Genomic DNA, 16,408 nt, shown 5'->3' with positions numbered 1-16,408 from the left:
CTGTCTAGGATGCTTCTTAATTCATGAGTTGTTCTGGGAGTTGTCTCAGATAGTTAAATGAGGTGGATTGAATGCTTTTCTCCATATTCACTCTATCTAAGACTGGATTCAGGGGGCAAATAAGTGTAAAAGCTTCACATTTACAGGAGTAGTGCAAAAAGACAATTGGAGCCAGAATATGCGTGGTGAAAGGCATGGTGATATTATTTATGCTCAGGGTAAACTGGACATATGCCATGACTCTCTCAAAGTTCATCATCCATGTTCAATCTATTTTTATAATATCAATTAAAATGTGTTCAGACATGAACCAGACAGACCCCAATCTTCCCAAGTGATTGAGTGAGTGATTATGGAGGCCCACACTATATATTCCAGTTGTGTTTGTCTTGGAGGATCTATTGGCCATAGAGTAAACAAATGTTTGGACTTTTTGTTTTGAGTAAATTTAAAACAAACGCGGAAAAAAAAGGAAGACTTTGGGAAACTTGAAGCAATCAAACCCCGGGATTCCTTAAAGACAACAACAACAGCATTTATTTATATAGCACATTTTCATACAAAAATGTAGCTCAGAGTGCTTTACATAAAAAAGAATAGAAAAATAAAAGACAAAGTAAGAAAATAAAATAAGTCAACATTAATTAACATAGAATAAGAGTAAGGTCCGATGGCCAGGGAGGACAGAAAAAAACAAAAAAAACTCCAGAAGGCTGGAGAAAAAAATAAAATCTGCAGGGATTCCAGACCATGAGACAGCACAGTCTCCTCTGGGCATTCTACCTCACATAAATGAAACAGTCCTCTTTGTAATTAGGGTTCTCACGGAAGGACTTGATGATGATGGTCATGTAGACTTCTGGCTTTTAGTCCATCAATGTTGGAGCATCATGATGCTTTGAGTAGGCCTGCGCCACCACCACAAAGAAACCAGAAAAAGAAATAGAAGAGAGAGTAGGGGTTAGTACGGATTTTAGTTATTATAATGAATTGAACATACAGAGTATCAGGATTAAATTAAAGTGGTTATGAGAAGGCCATGTTAAAGTAATGTGTTTTCAGCAGTATTTTAAAGTGCTCCACTTTATTAGCCTGGCGAATACGAATTTGCCAGGCTATTCCAGATTTTAGGTGCATAACAGCAGAAGGCCGCCTCACCACTTCTTTTAAGTTTTGCTTTTGGAATTCTAAAGAGACACTCATTTGAGGATCTAAGGTTACAATTTGGAATATAGGGTGGCAGACATTCCAATATATAAGATGGAGCGAGATTATTTAAGGCTTTATAAACCATAAGCAGAATTTTAAAGTCAATTCTGAAAGACACAGGCAACCAGTGTAGTGACATCAAAACTGGAGAAATGTGTTCGGATTTTCTTTTCCTAGTTAGGATTCTAGCAGCTGCATTCTGCACTCGTTGCAAGTGATTTATGTCTTTCTTGGGTAGTCCTGAGAGGAGTGCGTTACAGTAATCTAGTCAACTGAAAACAAAAGCGTGAATTAGTTTCTCAGCATCTTTCAATGATATAAGAGGTCTAACTTTAGCTATGTTTCTTAAGTGAAAAAATGCTGTCCTAGTGGTCTGATGAATATGCGATTTAAAATTCAGGTTACAATTAACACTTACCCCTACGTTTTTTACTTCCGTCTTGACTTTTAATCCTAATGCATCAAGTTTATTTCTGATAACCTCATTGAATCCATTATTGCCAACCACTAAACTTTCAGTTTTCTCTTTATTTAGCTTGAGAAAATTACTATTCATCCATTCATAAATACCAGTAAGACATTGTGTTAGTGAGTCGAGAGAGTCGGAGTCATCAGGTGCTATTGATAAGTACAGCTGTGTGTCATCAGCATAGCTGTGGTAACTCACATTGTGCCCTGAGATAATCTGACCTAACGGAAGCATGTAGATTGAGAAGAGCAGCGGACCCAGGATAGAGCCTTGTGGAACACCATATGGGATATCATGTGTCTTTGAGTTGTGATTACCACAACTAACAAAGAATGCCAGGTAGGATTCAAACCAATTTAGGACCTTGCTAGAGAGGCCCACCCATTGACTAAGGCGATTTCTAAGAATATTGTGATCAATGGTGTCAAATGCGACACTCAGATCTAGGAGGATGAGAACAGATAAATGGCCTCTGTCTGCATTTACCCGCAAGTCATTTACTACTTTAACGAGTGCAGTTTCTGTGCTGTGATTTGTTCTAAAACCTGACTGAAATTTATCAAGAATAGCATGTTTATTGAGGTGGTTTTACTTAAGAAGGGCAGGTTAGAGATGGGTCTAAAATTTTCAAAAGCAGAGGGGTCAAGATTATTTTTCTTGAGTAGAGGTGTAACTACAGCAGTCTTAAGACAGTCTGGGAAGACCCCCGTATTTAGTAACAAATTTACTATGTCAAGAATATTATCAATTAGCACGCCTGATACTTCTTTGAAAAAACTTGCTGGTATTGGGTCAAGGACACAGGTGGAGGGTTTCAGTTGAGAGATTATTCTATGTAAATCAGGTAAATCTATCCTGGTGAAAGAATTTAATTTGTTTATAACGGAGTACTGGGGCTTAGGAGGATCCGCGGTGTTGGGGAGATGTACTATGTTATTTCTAATATTGTTGATTTTTTGATTGAAAAATACAGCAATAGCCTCACAAGATCTAGCCATGATGAAAGGAAACTGTAACTATACAGTTCTGAAGGAGGACAAACAGGAAAACTACTCTTCTTAGTCAATGATGGAGTAGCGCATAGTTGTCCAGGCACAAGTAGGGAAGACAAACTTCTGTTTCTCTTTTTTTATTTTATAAACACACCTTACCAGTTCTTAAAACAACTGTATAAAGCAATTTGTCTTAAGTTCAAAAAATCCTTCACTTCTCGTTCATGACTGTTTTATGAAAACATTACCAAAAACACACATTATATCATGACTCACAAATGAACTTTGTAAGAAGTTTGCACTTATTTTCCAATAACAGAAACAACAGATGAAGCACTTATCAAATATGTCCATCAATCTATTATTAAGTTAGTCAATATACTGTATTTCAGCTGAAAAAATTATAAGTACCAAAGAAACTTGTCAAAAAAGTCGAGGTGATTTGACTGATTTAGTACATCCTGATCACTAGATTATTTGCTAGCTGTTTCTAGTTAATTCATCTATGCATCTCATCTAGTTATTCTTTAAAACATTTTTTACTTCAAAAAGATATTTAGCAGTTTTTTCCCAAGAGGTACACATAAAGACTGTGTTGTTTATGACATGAAGATATATCACCTGTACAACATATAAGGGTCATTAGGGCCCTTTACAATGAACATCCCTGATAATGATCAATAGGATTAAATCAAATGTTTCTACTTTAAGTAGGAAGCATTGTTCTATTTTCTGTACCATTTTAGGACTTTTCAAGACTGATTACATGGAATATTGTTCTGTAAAAAAATATGTTTAGATATGTATGCAGGAAGTAACATCATTTTTTTTAGCAAAAAGAATGTAGACGTCTACAACTTGGGGTAGCTAGTCCACTTCACTACTACTCCTTTCTTTTCTACTCTTTCACATTCTGGCCTCTCATCCTCCCACTAGTTAAGTCCTTGCCTTAGACTACACTTTCAACGCAAAGATCATCTTTTAAATAAAGATGAGGTGGCTTTATGTCACCGCTCTATGTCCATGCTTGTGACAATCCTGGTGCTCCTTCACTAATGAGCCTTAATATTTATTTAAAGGACATGTTTCTTCCATGTAGTTTGTCAATGCTAATATTGTATCTAGAAGGATATTATAAATAATACAACAGTACCCCAATGCCACTCAACTAAACTTGTTCAGATGGAATAACTGTATTGGGGGACCTCAGCAGTATTAACGAGATTAGTACCCCCATAAATGTACCAGTCTTAGTTGTGGCACAATGGTGGCTCTTTCTACTGCATTATTGAGTCTATTGCCCCTTGTTAATGGTAACAGAGTCTGTGGTCTGTACAGGAGACAGCGCTGGAGGTGGCAGAGTTAAAGATGCTAAGATTTGCATAGGGTGTGACGAGGATGGAAAGGATTAGGAACGAGTACATTAGAGGGTCAGCTCAGGTTGGATGATTGGGAGACAAAGTCAGAGAGGTGAGATTGCGTTGGCTTGGACGTGCTGAGGAGACATGCTGGGTATATTGGCAAAAGGATACTAAGGATGGAGCTGCCATGTAATAGGAACAGAGGAAGGCCTAAGAGAAGGTTTATGGATGTGCTGAGAAAGGACATGCAGTTGATGGGTGTGACAGAGCAAAATGCAAATGACACGAAGATATGGAAAAAGAGGATCTGCTGTGGCAACCCCTAGCAGGAGCAGCCGAAGGAAGAAGAAGAAGAATGACTGCAAGTCAGCAATAATATTTAAAAGACACAATCAGAAAGAAACAGCACATAAGTGAAATATAAATATACCAACAAATAAAACCAAGATGCTAGGCAAATCAAGAAACTGGCAAGGGTTCTTCTGCTAAATTCTTACAAGTGCAGGTCAAAGCAAAGATGCGTTCAGAAAGACATAATCAAAATCTAAAATGCAAATGCCAGAAAACAAAGTCAAAGCAAAATCCTTCCATCCATTATCCAACCTGCTATATCCTAACTACAGGGTCAAGGGGGTCTGCTGGAGCCAATCCCAGCCAACACAGGGCACAAGGCAGGAAACAATCCCTGGGCAGGGTGCCAGCCCACCACAGCAAAGCAAAATGTTCTAACACTAAATTCGTTTTGGAAGTATCTTTTAGCTTTCTCTACAATTAAGGGGAGAGTAAGACTGAAAAATAATAAAGGGATCCATAACTCAGACAACAGGCAAGATGCACCTCCTAGATTTAAACGCATGGCACCATGATGTCGATGTTGATGTATGACTGGCATCCCTCTCCTAGTGATGGTAAAAAGCAAGGTGATGATATACACAAAAAATACCACACATCTCTGCTCGTTCTTCTTATGCCATTAGGAACTTTTAAGGTCCTGTGCCTGTTAGTAGTGCCCCATGCTGCATGCCATGTGCTATTACAACAGTATGTCCATTCATTGACTACTGTCCCATCCAGGCCTGTGACAAATGCTTTGCAATAGGTAATGATCCTATATTTGATGCAGCATGTTCATAAAATGGATTGATGGCTGTGTATATACAAATTGTATTTGTGTGTCAATGTATGATGAAGATTTCTGGGAATATTATCCACAAGGCCCTACTTCAGTAGTTAAATAAATGAAATGAATAGAAGTCTGTGTACTATACAATAAATTCTCAATAAAGTGTCACCACCATTCATTTTTATGGCTTATTTTAAAACCTGAACCGTCTCCTTCAGCTTCACTTCACTTTTGCTGACTTACTCTAAGTCATTTGTAGTAGTCATGTATTTAAACACACGCTTTATTTTGTCTAAAAAGACTAAGCTGGATTCTTTAGCAAAGTAAAAAAAATGCTGTTTAATATGTTTCACTAAATAGTAATATGACTTCTTTCAATAGCATTGTTTTCTGCAATCACTGAAAACCCATATTTTTGTTTGCCGTTGTGACTAGCTGTTATTCATACATAGAAAACCTGCTTTAGTCAACATGCTTTTAAAAGCCATTGAAATCTCTTTTGCAGGGGAAGTGCAATTGAAAACATCTTCCAGACCATTTACAGTGACGGGTTTACCCGAAGTGCAAATTTAAACAAATTGGCTCCTATATTAATTCATGCTGACATTTCAGTGAGGATGTTTTGCTAGCAGACTTTTCAGGAGGTGTAGACAGCTATATAGACCGGAACCCTCAAAGCTATTTTCAGAAGCTCTGAAACCAGTTATTGCAGCATGTAATTATAGGTCTTTATGCAGCACTTAATTTCCGAACAATGTGGCGTTCTGATACAGAAGGTCGTTAAAATTCTTCTAAAACTTTACCCATTGTGGACTGCTTGCTCATTAAGACAGCAGACACAATGTGTTGCTTTAACTTCAATAGTGGAAGACACTACTCAGCTATCGTACTTTAATGCTAGTTCATGGGCTTCATGAGAAGGTGTTTTTATTCATTATCTTGTTACACAATGGGAAGAGCAATGGTGGCTTGAATTCTAAAGAAAGGGGTCATGTATAACAATTGTGCCCTTCTACAACAATATGTTTTCTGGATTTTTATAGCAGCAATGCTCGAGTGAATCAATGCTTTCAAAAGTAGTTTATAAAGTACCTTTTAAGAACTGATCCATGTCCTTGGCAAAGTTACTCTCTTAGCCACCAATCAGTTGAACTAGCTGACAACTCATCGTCACAGTGGCACAATTGCTCCTGTAGGGTTTGGCCAAAAGAAAAGCCAGTATATTTGACCCTTCAGTTTCATTTTCATTTTTAGGAGTGTGGTAGGTGTAATATGAGCTGCAGTATATTCTGTTTTTATCACTACCTTTCTCATTTGTGCCTAGACCATGTGGCTAGATTTTCATTTTGAAATGAATACTAAAAATGTACCAATTATTATTTTGGGCAAAATGTTACCTATTATATTTTTGTTGAAATTAGCCTGATAGTGAGCTTACTTCAAGTTTACTGAAATAATATCTGTTAAAAATAAGAAAAATCTCCTTGTAGACTTTAGTTGTTTTGTAGCCATAAACACAAAAATGAATGTGATCTATACTATATGAGTCCTCAAGATATGATCATACATTAAAGTTTGCCTGATACATTTGGAAAGCCCTAAAGTGTGCCTGGCAGTCTCAAGGTTTCTATTACAAACGTTAACTCTAAACTTAGTGTAAAGAGGCACTAATGATAACCCCTTATTCAGTTTTGCATGACACAGAAGCCTGACTCCACTCAGATTATGCATCTCTCCATTTTCTAAACCTACTTGTTCCATTACAGGGATGTACAGACATAAAGCCTATACAGGCAGCATTGGGGGGAAAAGGGCAAAACCAGCCCTAGGACAGATGCTAATGCATCACAAAGCACATACATGCACACACACTTCTAAGATACATTGTTTAGCCTAGCATTAACCTGGGCAAAAAGAAAAAAACAGGAGTACCTTGAGAAAATCCATGCAGACACAGAAGAAATGTATTAACTCCACACAGGCAGTCAATGAGACAGGAATTGAATCTGGTTCCTTGGAGTTTTAACACATCTGGACTAAACTATTATCACCATGTTGCCCTTCAGTGAGATTATTTAAACAATGTTCCTCTGCTCAGTACATCTACATTATCTTGATCGCTTATCATATAAACACTTCCTGATATGTCAGTAATTAGGTTGCTTCTCAAGCTGCCTTACACTACACAGTTTTTCCAATGATTTTCTGGCATAGACTTTATTTATATAATCTTAACAAGTTTGACATCCCCTGTAACTCAGACTGGTCTTCGACTCGTCACAAAAAAAAATCAAAGAGGTTTGATGCTCTCTTAAGTCATACAGGTGGACTCCTGTATGTGTGAATGCTGATAACTAATGAATGTTCAGCTAGATGTATGACACAAGACAGCAGCAAGGAAAGAAGGGTAATTGATGTTTTGGACCCTGAAAACAGAAGAAAGCCTTGTCTGTCCAGTGCCTTATGTTTATCATACCACAAGAGAATGGGAAGAGTAAAAAGAAGGGCAGAGACTGCTGTTGAACACACCAAACATTCAACTGGCTGACAAAATATGGTTAGCTTACAATGCTTTGGAAATTTGAAAAGTCATGTAATCTGTTATATGCTGGGATTTCTAGTCATGTAACCTGACATCCTTAAGGCTTTGAGATAAACCAAACGCCGTCATTAAGTTGGACATGCTCTCTGATTAGAAGTTATGTAATGTGCAGCCAGAATTAGCTCACTTTTTTAACATCATTCTAAACTGTTCTTCATTGGACACTATCTTTGAATGTGCACTGGAGACTTTCTTTTTATTAATTTGATAGCAATAACAAAATATTTCAGTACATTGAATAGGTACAAAGTAGTCCGTTACTTACTCAAGGCAAACATAATAAACATAATCAATCCATTCATCCATCTATACATATCAAATCAAATTACTTGTCATAAACAAGCCCTTTACAAAGCATACTTATACTCACACCAGTCCTCTGCCATATTGGGTAATTTGAAGCACCAGTTAACCTAGCTACTTGGGATGTAGGAAGAAAACACGTTATCCAGAGAAAACCCCATACAGACGTGAAAAGAGAATAGAAACTTTACAGAGAGCAACAGAATGAGCATTCAGAGTCTGTCTTTGCAGGCTGTAATGTGGCGGATGATCTGGGCCTTTGCCTAGCCTGGACATCTCTACGTTGGGAGGCCCAGGGGAGCTTGCTTATCCGAATGTTACCTCCCCCGCAGTACTAGATGGCAGCCCCCCTGGGTAGCAGCGGTGCCTAGGACTCCCGCAGGGCTTCATGGGAGTTGGAGTTTGGTGCAGCCCTGTTGAGATCCATGGGCGCCACCAGGGGGTGCTGTAGCTGTTGCAGAGCCCTTCAGGGCAGCTCTTCCTCCACACCCGGAAGTGCTGCCAGAAATAGGTCATCAAGCACCTGGAGCACTTCCTGGTGTATTATAAAAGGAGCTAACAACAACTACTCTGGGAGCTAGAGTCAGGAGGAGGGAGTAGAGGAGAAAACAAAAAGAAGAAGAGGTAAAGAGTTTTGTGTTGTGCTTGGAACTGTGTTGAGCTTGTGGGAACAGGAAAGACGTTGACCACAAGGTAAAAAGAAAATAAAAACTCATGCATGATTAAACTTGTGTCCTATGCCTGTCTGTGTCGGGGTTAGCCTTTATAATATATATATATATATATATATATATATATATATATATATATATATATATATATATATATATATATACTATAGAACAGACAGAGAGAGAAAGAAAGATTTTTTTTTCCATTAAAACCAATTCACCTTTGTTCTGTCACAGGTGGAATCTTTTCAATTTAATCCAAAATATATATATTTTTCAGTCATTAATCTGCAAAGTTTTGTCAGATTTCCAATATTAAAATATGAATTTTTTAAACACCAGAGTAAAGGCAACCCAATAAAGATGATGTGATGGAAAGTTAATATTAGAAAGCAAGAATCCCAATGGGTGCATCGCTGGGTTAAGATGATGGGTGTGCTGAATACCTTCAACAGTGTTATTAGAGTATGTCAATCCATATTGTTTTCCACTGTGGACTATAAGAAACATATTTTTTTACTGTCATAAAAACTAGAAATGTTCATTATAGCTTAAGACACTATAGTTAATATCTACTCTAATATGCCTTGATATATATCTGCAGACAGATTTTTCAGCCAATATTGATTTCCTTGTTCACGTATTGGCAATTTTGATATTTTCATATTCTTAAACTCATTTGTTATATGGGTTTCATCTAATCCACATTTTTATTATAAATAAACTGCATTGGAAGCAAAACATTATATCTAAAAATAAATCCTCTGGAATTCAGCCCTGAAATCCCCAATATTATAAGTAGTTCAATACAGTGTGGTGTGGGTAAAAAACTGGGTCATGATAAAGATATCAATCAGGAAGCCTTTAATAATTAACTAAACATTATCCAGAATTATTCACCAATACATTTGCGTTATATTTAATGACATAGATGCTGCTTAACAGGTTATTGCTCTAGCTCAGAGTAAGGAGCGCTTTTAGCGTGCATCCATACACCAAGTCTGTGAGCAAACAACAACAAAAAACCTACGCTTTTACTGTTCATGACAACCAAGACAACTCCCCACGTGTCAAATTCACCCTGAACTTTAGAGTAGTTCAAACAACAGCCCTGAACTTTTTTTGGTCACTACAATACTATTTTACCCCTCATGCAATCAACTATTAAGATAAACTGCCACATCCTAGTTACTTCCTTATTTCCTTCCTCCCTTCCTGGTAATAATCAACCATATGCTTATTGGCCACCTATAATTAGCAAATACTTTCACTGTTCAGTGTAAAATAAGGTACTGTTGCATCTTCATGATGATGTTTTGATTTAACCATCCTATCATTTTGAGCTTTGATGGGGAGCTTGTGTTTCAATGATCCTTGGAGATATGTTGTCTTACGATATATGTTCTCAATAGAGTTGCCATTGGCAAAGTTATATGAGGGTCGGGGCCCCCAAAAGAGAACAATCCATATTTTTACCTTCATAAATGCTCTTATGAAATCTAAGAGAACCAGTCCTGGAAGTGGTGTTCACTGTTCTCAGCAAGTGTTATTGTGATTAAAAAGCTTTGTAGTGGTAAGGCTGCAGGTGTGAATCAGATTCATTGAGTAATATTGGTCATTTCCATGTTGTTTTAGTAGTAGAAAATACCCTTTCAGAAAGCATTAAGAATGCAGTTGTGTTATCTAGTGGTTCATAACCGAGGATGGGAAAGGACATCCAAATAGTGCAGAAATGCATGTTCATTAAAAGCAAAAATGTCCATGTGCAGAAATGAATAAATACTTTAAATATAACAAGGTGCTCACAAAGGGAAATATAATAATTATACAATACTAAATATAATAATTATACAATAATAAATGAAAACACTGTTAAAAAATAATAAGGAGCTGTTCATGGATCCTACCCAACACCAGTCATTCAATGACGTCCTCCAACAATCATTCTGTAAGCGGTAGCCCCATTTCTACATTTGCTCCTTCCCAATGATAACACCAATTACATAATATTCACCCTGCTTACTCCATCCACACACTGCAACTCCATTGGGCCCACCAATTGCAGTTCCTCACTCCAGCAGACCTCACTCATCTCCTCAGCTTTCTCCTGGTGATTCAGCAAGAACTGTCAGCAGTCACCTCTGAACTCAACCCGCTACAACTTCTGCCTCTACCACCTTAATCAGATTCAGCTTGAAGCTTATCAGCCACCCCAGTTGGTACCCACTGATCTACCACTGGGTCCTCCTTCTCCCCTCCTCCTTCTGTCACTCAACAGGTTGGACACTCTTTCATTGGAAGGCATACCAAGTTGCCAGGAGATTTCTACACATTGGTCTTAGCCCTTGATCTCCTTTTTCTGTCTTCTCCCGAAACTTTGAAACCCCCTACTTGCCACTACTCCATGTATCTAGCAGAGTACTGTAGGTGCCACATAACTTATCATGTGGAGCTGTCATTACAGGGAGGCTGTGCCAATCACTCAGTTGCAAGTCCATATTAGATTACCCAAACCACTAATTAACTCACCCATTAAAGCACATCACTCCTTTAAAGCTTGCTACATGTATATTTACTGATCTGAGTATCACCTAATTAAATTCTGCAGTTGCCACTTGGCAATGGTACTGGAACATGAAGTGTCACAGAGGAATCTGTACATTCATCTAAAGATGTTCATCAAAATAATTACTAATGAACTTCTATGCATTACTATAAGTAGATGAGAGCTTTATGTGGTTAACACATGTTTTCTTAAGAATTTTACTCCCATATATAGATAGATACGTAGATAAAAACTTTATTTTCCTATATATAACCTAAATATAAACAATATCATATAACCAAACAAGCACTCAAAAGTCCAAGCTGGGACTTTTAGTTCAAATAATTGACTACAGTTGAATAAAGGTAACTGTCCTAATAAAGGAACATCTTCTACAGTACCCCGACCTGCACACTCATTTCTAGAATGTATTTTGTTCTACAGTCAATCCCTACTATATCTATCTGACTAATCCACAACCTGAGTTTCAACTGAAATGAGTTACAAATTATTTACAAATGTATCAATAACACAAAGTGTATTACTGATTCAGAATTGTTCACAGATTAAAGAATACGACTGACTCCTTAGAAAACAAAAGATAGTCCTTGTAATATGAATTCTTCTGACCTAACATCAGGATGTATTGATTTCCAAGACAAACATGTTGAAATACCATCCCACTCACTACATATTGTAAACTTACCTTTAGAGGCACCTTTTAATTCCATATGTAGCGCACAAAGGTTTAACTACTCATCACATCTGTGCATTCTGCGCTGTAAAGTGATTTGAAATACAGTCATTACACACAATGGCGGCGAGGACACATGCAGTAGCTCAGTTGCTCTTGGCTTTTGACTTCGTTTTATTTGTAATTAAGTTTGTACTGTTAGCTAAACCACTCGAAGCATTAATCCATTATGGAAGGGCTGATTTAATTAATATAGGGAAGTGGTTTGAACTCCACGCATCCCCACGCCTGGACTTTATTCCACCAGAGGTACAGCGGATCACTGAGGCTTTTACCATCCCCCCTCTGTGGCCGAGACGGCGGAGGAGACACCGTAAACAAAAGTGGGGCAAAAGGAGCGGACAATGCGCTAGGCTACATGCTAAACCCATACAGACCGGCTCTTCCCAGTCTCTTCCTCGCTAACTACAGGTCTCTCATCAATAAGATGGACGAGATTCGGCTGAGGATCGCCTCACGTAGGGTGGACAGCTGTGCGGCCATTATTACAGAGGCCTGGCTCGATAATAATATCCCAGACACCGTGGTGGAGCTAGAGGGGCGCTCTCTGTTCTGGGCAGACAGGACTGCAGCTTCTGCTAAATGTAAAGGTGGAGGGCTGGCGCTGTACATTAATAATCCTGGTGTACAGCTATAAAACATTATTGGAACATACAGCTCCCCTGACTTGGAATATCTGGCAGTGAAATGCAGACCATTCAAGATCGTAAGAGAGTTCTCCTCCATCTTGATAGTGGCTGTTTATATCCCAACACGAGCTAATGCTAAATTAGCATTGGAAGAGCTCTACTGCCTGATTAGCAGACAAATGAATGCCAATCCAGATGCGGCTGTGATTGTGGCTGGTGACTTTAATCATGTAGAATTAAAAGCAGTGCTTCCCAAATTTCAAGGATATATACATTTTTCAACTAGAGACAACAGCATTCTGGATCAAGTTTATTGCAACATCCCAGGAGGATACAAGGCTGTAGCAGCCCCACATCTGGACATGTCAGACCACATCGCAGTGGAGCTAATCCCAGCCAAAACTCCCATGATCTGCAAGATGAAACCGACTACCAGAACAGTACAGGTATGGACTAAGGAGGCATCTTCAGCATTATAGAACTGTTTTGAGCATACTGACTGGGGAGTGTTCAAAGACGGCTCAGATCTAGAGGGATATACATCATCTGTCCTATCCTATGTGTAGTTCTGTACTGATGCTGCCCTGCCCACGAAGACCTTTAGGGTGTTTCCAAATCAGAAACTGTGGTTGGACAGTACGATGAGATCCCTGCTTAAAGCCCGGGATGCTGAATAAACCTGGCAAAATACAGAGACAAACAGCGTATCGAGGAGTATTTTGATAACAACGACTCATAGAACATGTGGAGAGGCTTAAAGACCATAACAGATTATAAGCACAGCGATGAGCAGGTCATCTATAACCCTAGTCTCCCTGACACCTTTGAACAGTTTCTTTGCACGCTTTGAAGCATCTAGCAATAGGGAGACTGTACATCTCCCTTGGCTGGAGGGGCAGCATCAGCCTATAGTCCTGCAACTGCACCAAGTGAGGTCCACCCTGAGGAGGATCAACACCAACAAAGCTGCAGGACCGGAAAGGGTGTTGGGTAAGACACTGAAAATATGTGCTGATCAATTGGCAGGAGTCTTTCTGGACATTTTTAACTTGGCTCTACAACTTACAATGGTCCCTGTCTGCCTCAAATCCTCCACTATTGTGCAAGTTCCTAAAAAGTGGTCACCTACCTTATTGATTACCCCCCTGTGGCTCATACCCCAGTATTAATGAAGTGCTTTGAGAGAATCCTCCTAGAGAACATAAAAAACAGAACTTTTATACATGAAAACCACTGTCCGGAAAAGATGAGTGTGCATGTAGAAAAGAACTGAAAATCTCATACTGACCTTTAAGGATTTTGTCACTCTTTATCCTTCTGCTGTGAAACATTCTGACCTGTCATTGTTTACACACGTCTTAAACAACTATTATCATGCACTGATAATTTCTGTATTATTTATTATTTATTTATTATATTACATATCTTACACATCAATATTGCTGCTAATTCTTTGTCCTATCTTTGCACAATGTCTTGACTTGTTTGTGTTTTAATCTTTAATCTTTAAATTTTAAATTTTTAAATTTGAATTCTATTTTTAATTTATTATTTGCACGTCATGTTGTTTCACTGTGGACCCTGAGCTTTGCAATTTCGTCTATCTGTATACTTGTATATGGTTGAGATGACAATAAAGTTCACTTTGACTTTGATCAGTTTGCCTACAGGAGGAACAGATCAACAGAGGTTGCTGTCTCAATAGTACTTCACACAGCCCTGACACTTTTTGTTAGGATGCTATTTGTCGATTTTAGTTCAGCGTTTAACACCGTAACCCCAGACAAGATGGTACAAAAGCTTCATAATCTGGGTCTGTCCACATTGTTGTATCTCTGGATCAAGGACTTTCTCACCAACAGGCCTCAGGTGGTTAGAATTGGAGATCATACATCAGCCACACTGGTTCTGAACACACTCTTTACGTTATTTACGCACAATTGCTCTGCCATCCATGCCACAAATATGGTGTGTGAAGTTTGTGGATGATACAACCGTGGTGGGTCTCATATCAGACAATGATGAGAAGATATAACACCTAGCATTATGTTGCTCAGCCAACAACCTCATCTTGAATACCAGCAAGACCGAAGAGGTAATTGTGGACTATAGGAGGTCCAGAAGAACAGAACATGCTCCTATATTCATACATGAGGAGGCTGTAATGTGTGTGGACAATATCAAGTTATTGGGTATTCACATTACATCAGATCTGATCTCATCTCTGAATACATCTCACCTGGTAAAGAAGGCCCAACAAAGACTCTTCTTCCTCAGGAAGATGAGACATGCTGGATTCTCCTCTCGGCTGCTCACAAACTTCTACAGATCCGCTATAGTAACCATTCTCTGTCACAGTATGACAGTGTGGTAAGGCTGCTGCACAGCACAGGACAGGAAGGATTTGGCATAGGTGGTGAGAACAGTACAGGGGATTGTAGGAAGTCCTATCCTAGATTTGGACTCTGTATATGCTGGATGGGTGCAGAACAGTGACAAATGTATAGCTGCGGATCTCACCCATCCGGGAAATTAACTGTTTGTACCACTGCCTTCGGGAAAGCGATACAGAAACATAAAAGCACGCACCAGTAGACTGAAAGACAGCTTTTTCCCCAGAGCTATGAAGTCCATCTGCCCCTGCTGATAGACACACATACATCTACATCTACCCCTAACCTGCCCCCTGTAGAAATGCGGACACACTTTCCCTCGTAATCCTCTCCTGCAGACCCAAACACACAGATCACTGGTCTCTGCAGGTGTACTACCTCAGGAAAAGTCTGGACTTGATGATGTTTTATTGCTGCTGTCTTTTAATACTTATTATGTTTATTTTATTATTTATAGTGTATTGTGTATTTTAAGTATTCTGTCTTGAAGCCAAGTCCTACCAAGAAAACAAAATGATGTGTATGCCTAATGACAATAAAGAATTCTACATCTATAGTTGCTCTTTCTTCTATAAGGTTTCTTAAAACCCAGAACAACCTAAAGTAATAACTGACTGCATTTCTAAATTTTATTTGAATGAAACAAATGATGCACGAGAGCAAGTCAAATTGTTGATGCTATTTCACACTTTCTATGTCATTGGAAGAATTCACAATTGTGTTTAAAACATACCCATATCTAATTCAGCATCAGTCTCAGGAAAAAAACACAGTATTTTAAGAAAAAACACCTCACTTTCATGGTGGACCTTCACCTGCCATTGGCAAGTGTGGCATCCAGCTCAGTCCATGAGGATAACCATAGAATAGGATATACTAAATGAGTTGTTTGAAAAATGCAATATTATAGCTTGGCTATAAATACAACTTTCAAAAAAGACCAATGAAAAACATTAATAGTGATTATTAATTTTGTGACAGGCAAAGTAGCAGATAAGCTATGTAGATACAGTAAAGTACACCCATGACTACTGTATATGCATGTCAGGCCTTACATTTAGCTGCAGCTATAGCCAATGCTTGGACCAGCACCTTTACTTCTGTAATTAAAGATGGGATTCTCTAGCCCATATCTTGATGAATTTAAATAAAGCAATTAATACTTTTTACATCTTCATTTAAATGTACTTATTGGGCTAACACATTTATCCAAAGCAACTTACAACATTTATGATACAATTGGTTACATTTCTTTTGGTTTTCCAATTGGAGCACAGGCAGGTCAAGTGACTCGCTCATGGCCATGCAGTGTCAGTTCAGGAGAAGGATTCAGGATTTGAACCCACAAAAGAAATCT

General features: G+C 38.5%; 1 long non-coding RNA gene across 1 annotated transcript in view; it reads left to right on the top strand.

Annotated features, from left to right (window-relative positions):
- Nucleotides 1-16,408, top strand: part of LOC120532195 — a 64,546-nt gene that overhangs the window by 952 nt on the left and 47,186 nt on the right. The window lies entirely within an intron of this gene.

Source organism: Polypterus senegalus, chromosome 7 (genome assembly GCF_016835505.1).
Source record: "Polypterus senegalus isolate Bchr_013 chromosome 7, ASM1683550v1, whole genome shotgun sequence".
Taxonomy (NCBI): Eukaryota; Metazoa; Chordata; class Cladistia; order Polypteriformes; family Polypteridae; genus Polypterus; species Polypterus senegalus.
Note: the sequence above shows the minus strand (reverse complement) of the source record. Positions and strands in the feature narration are given on the sequence as shown.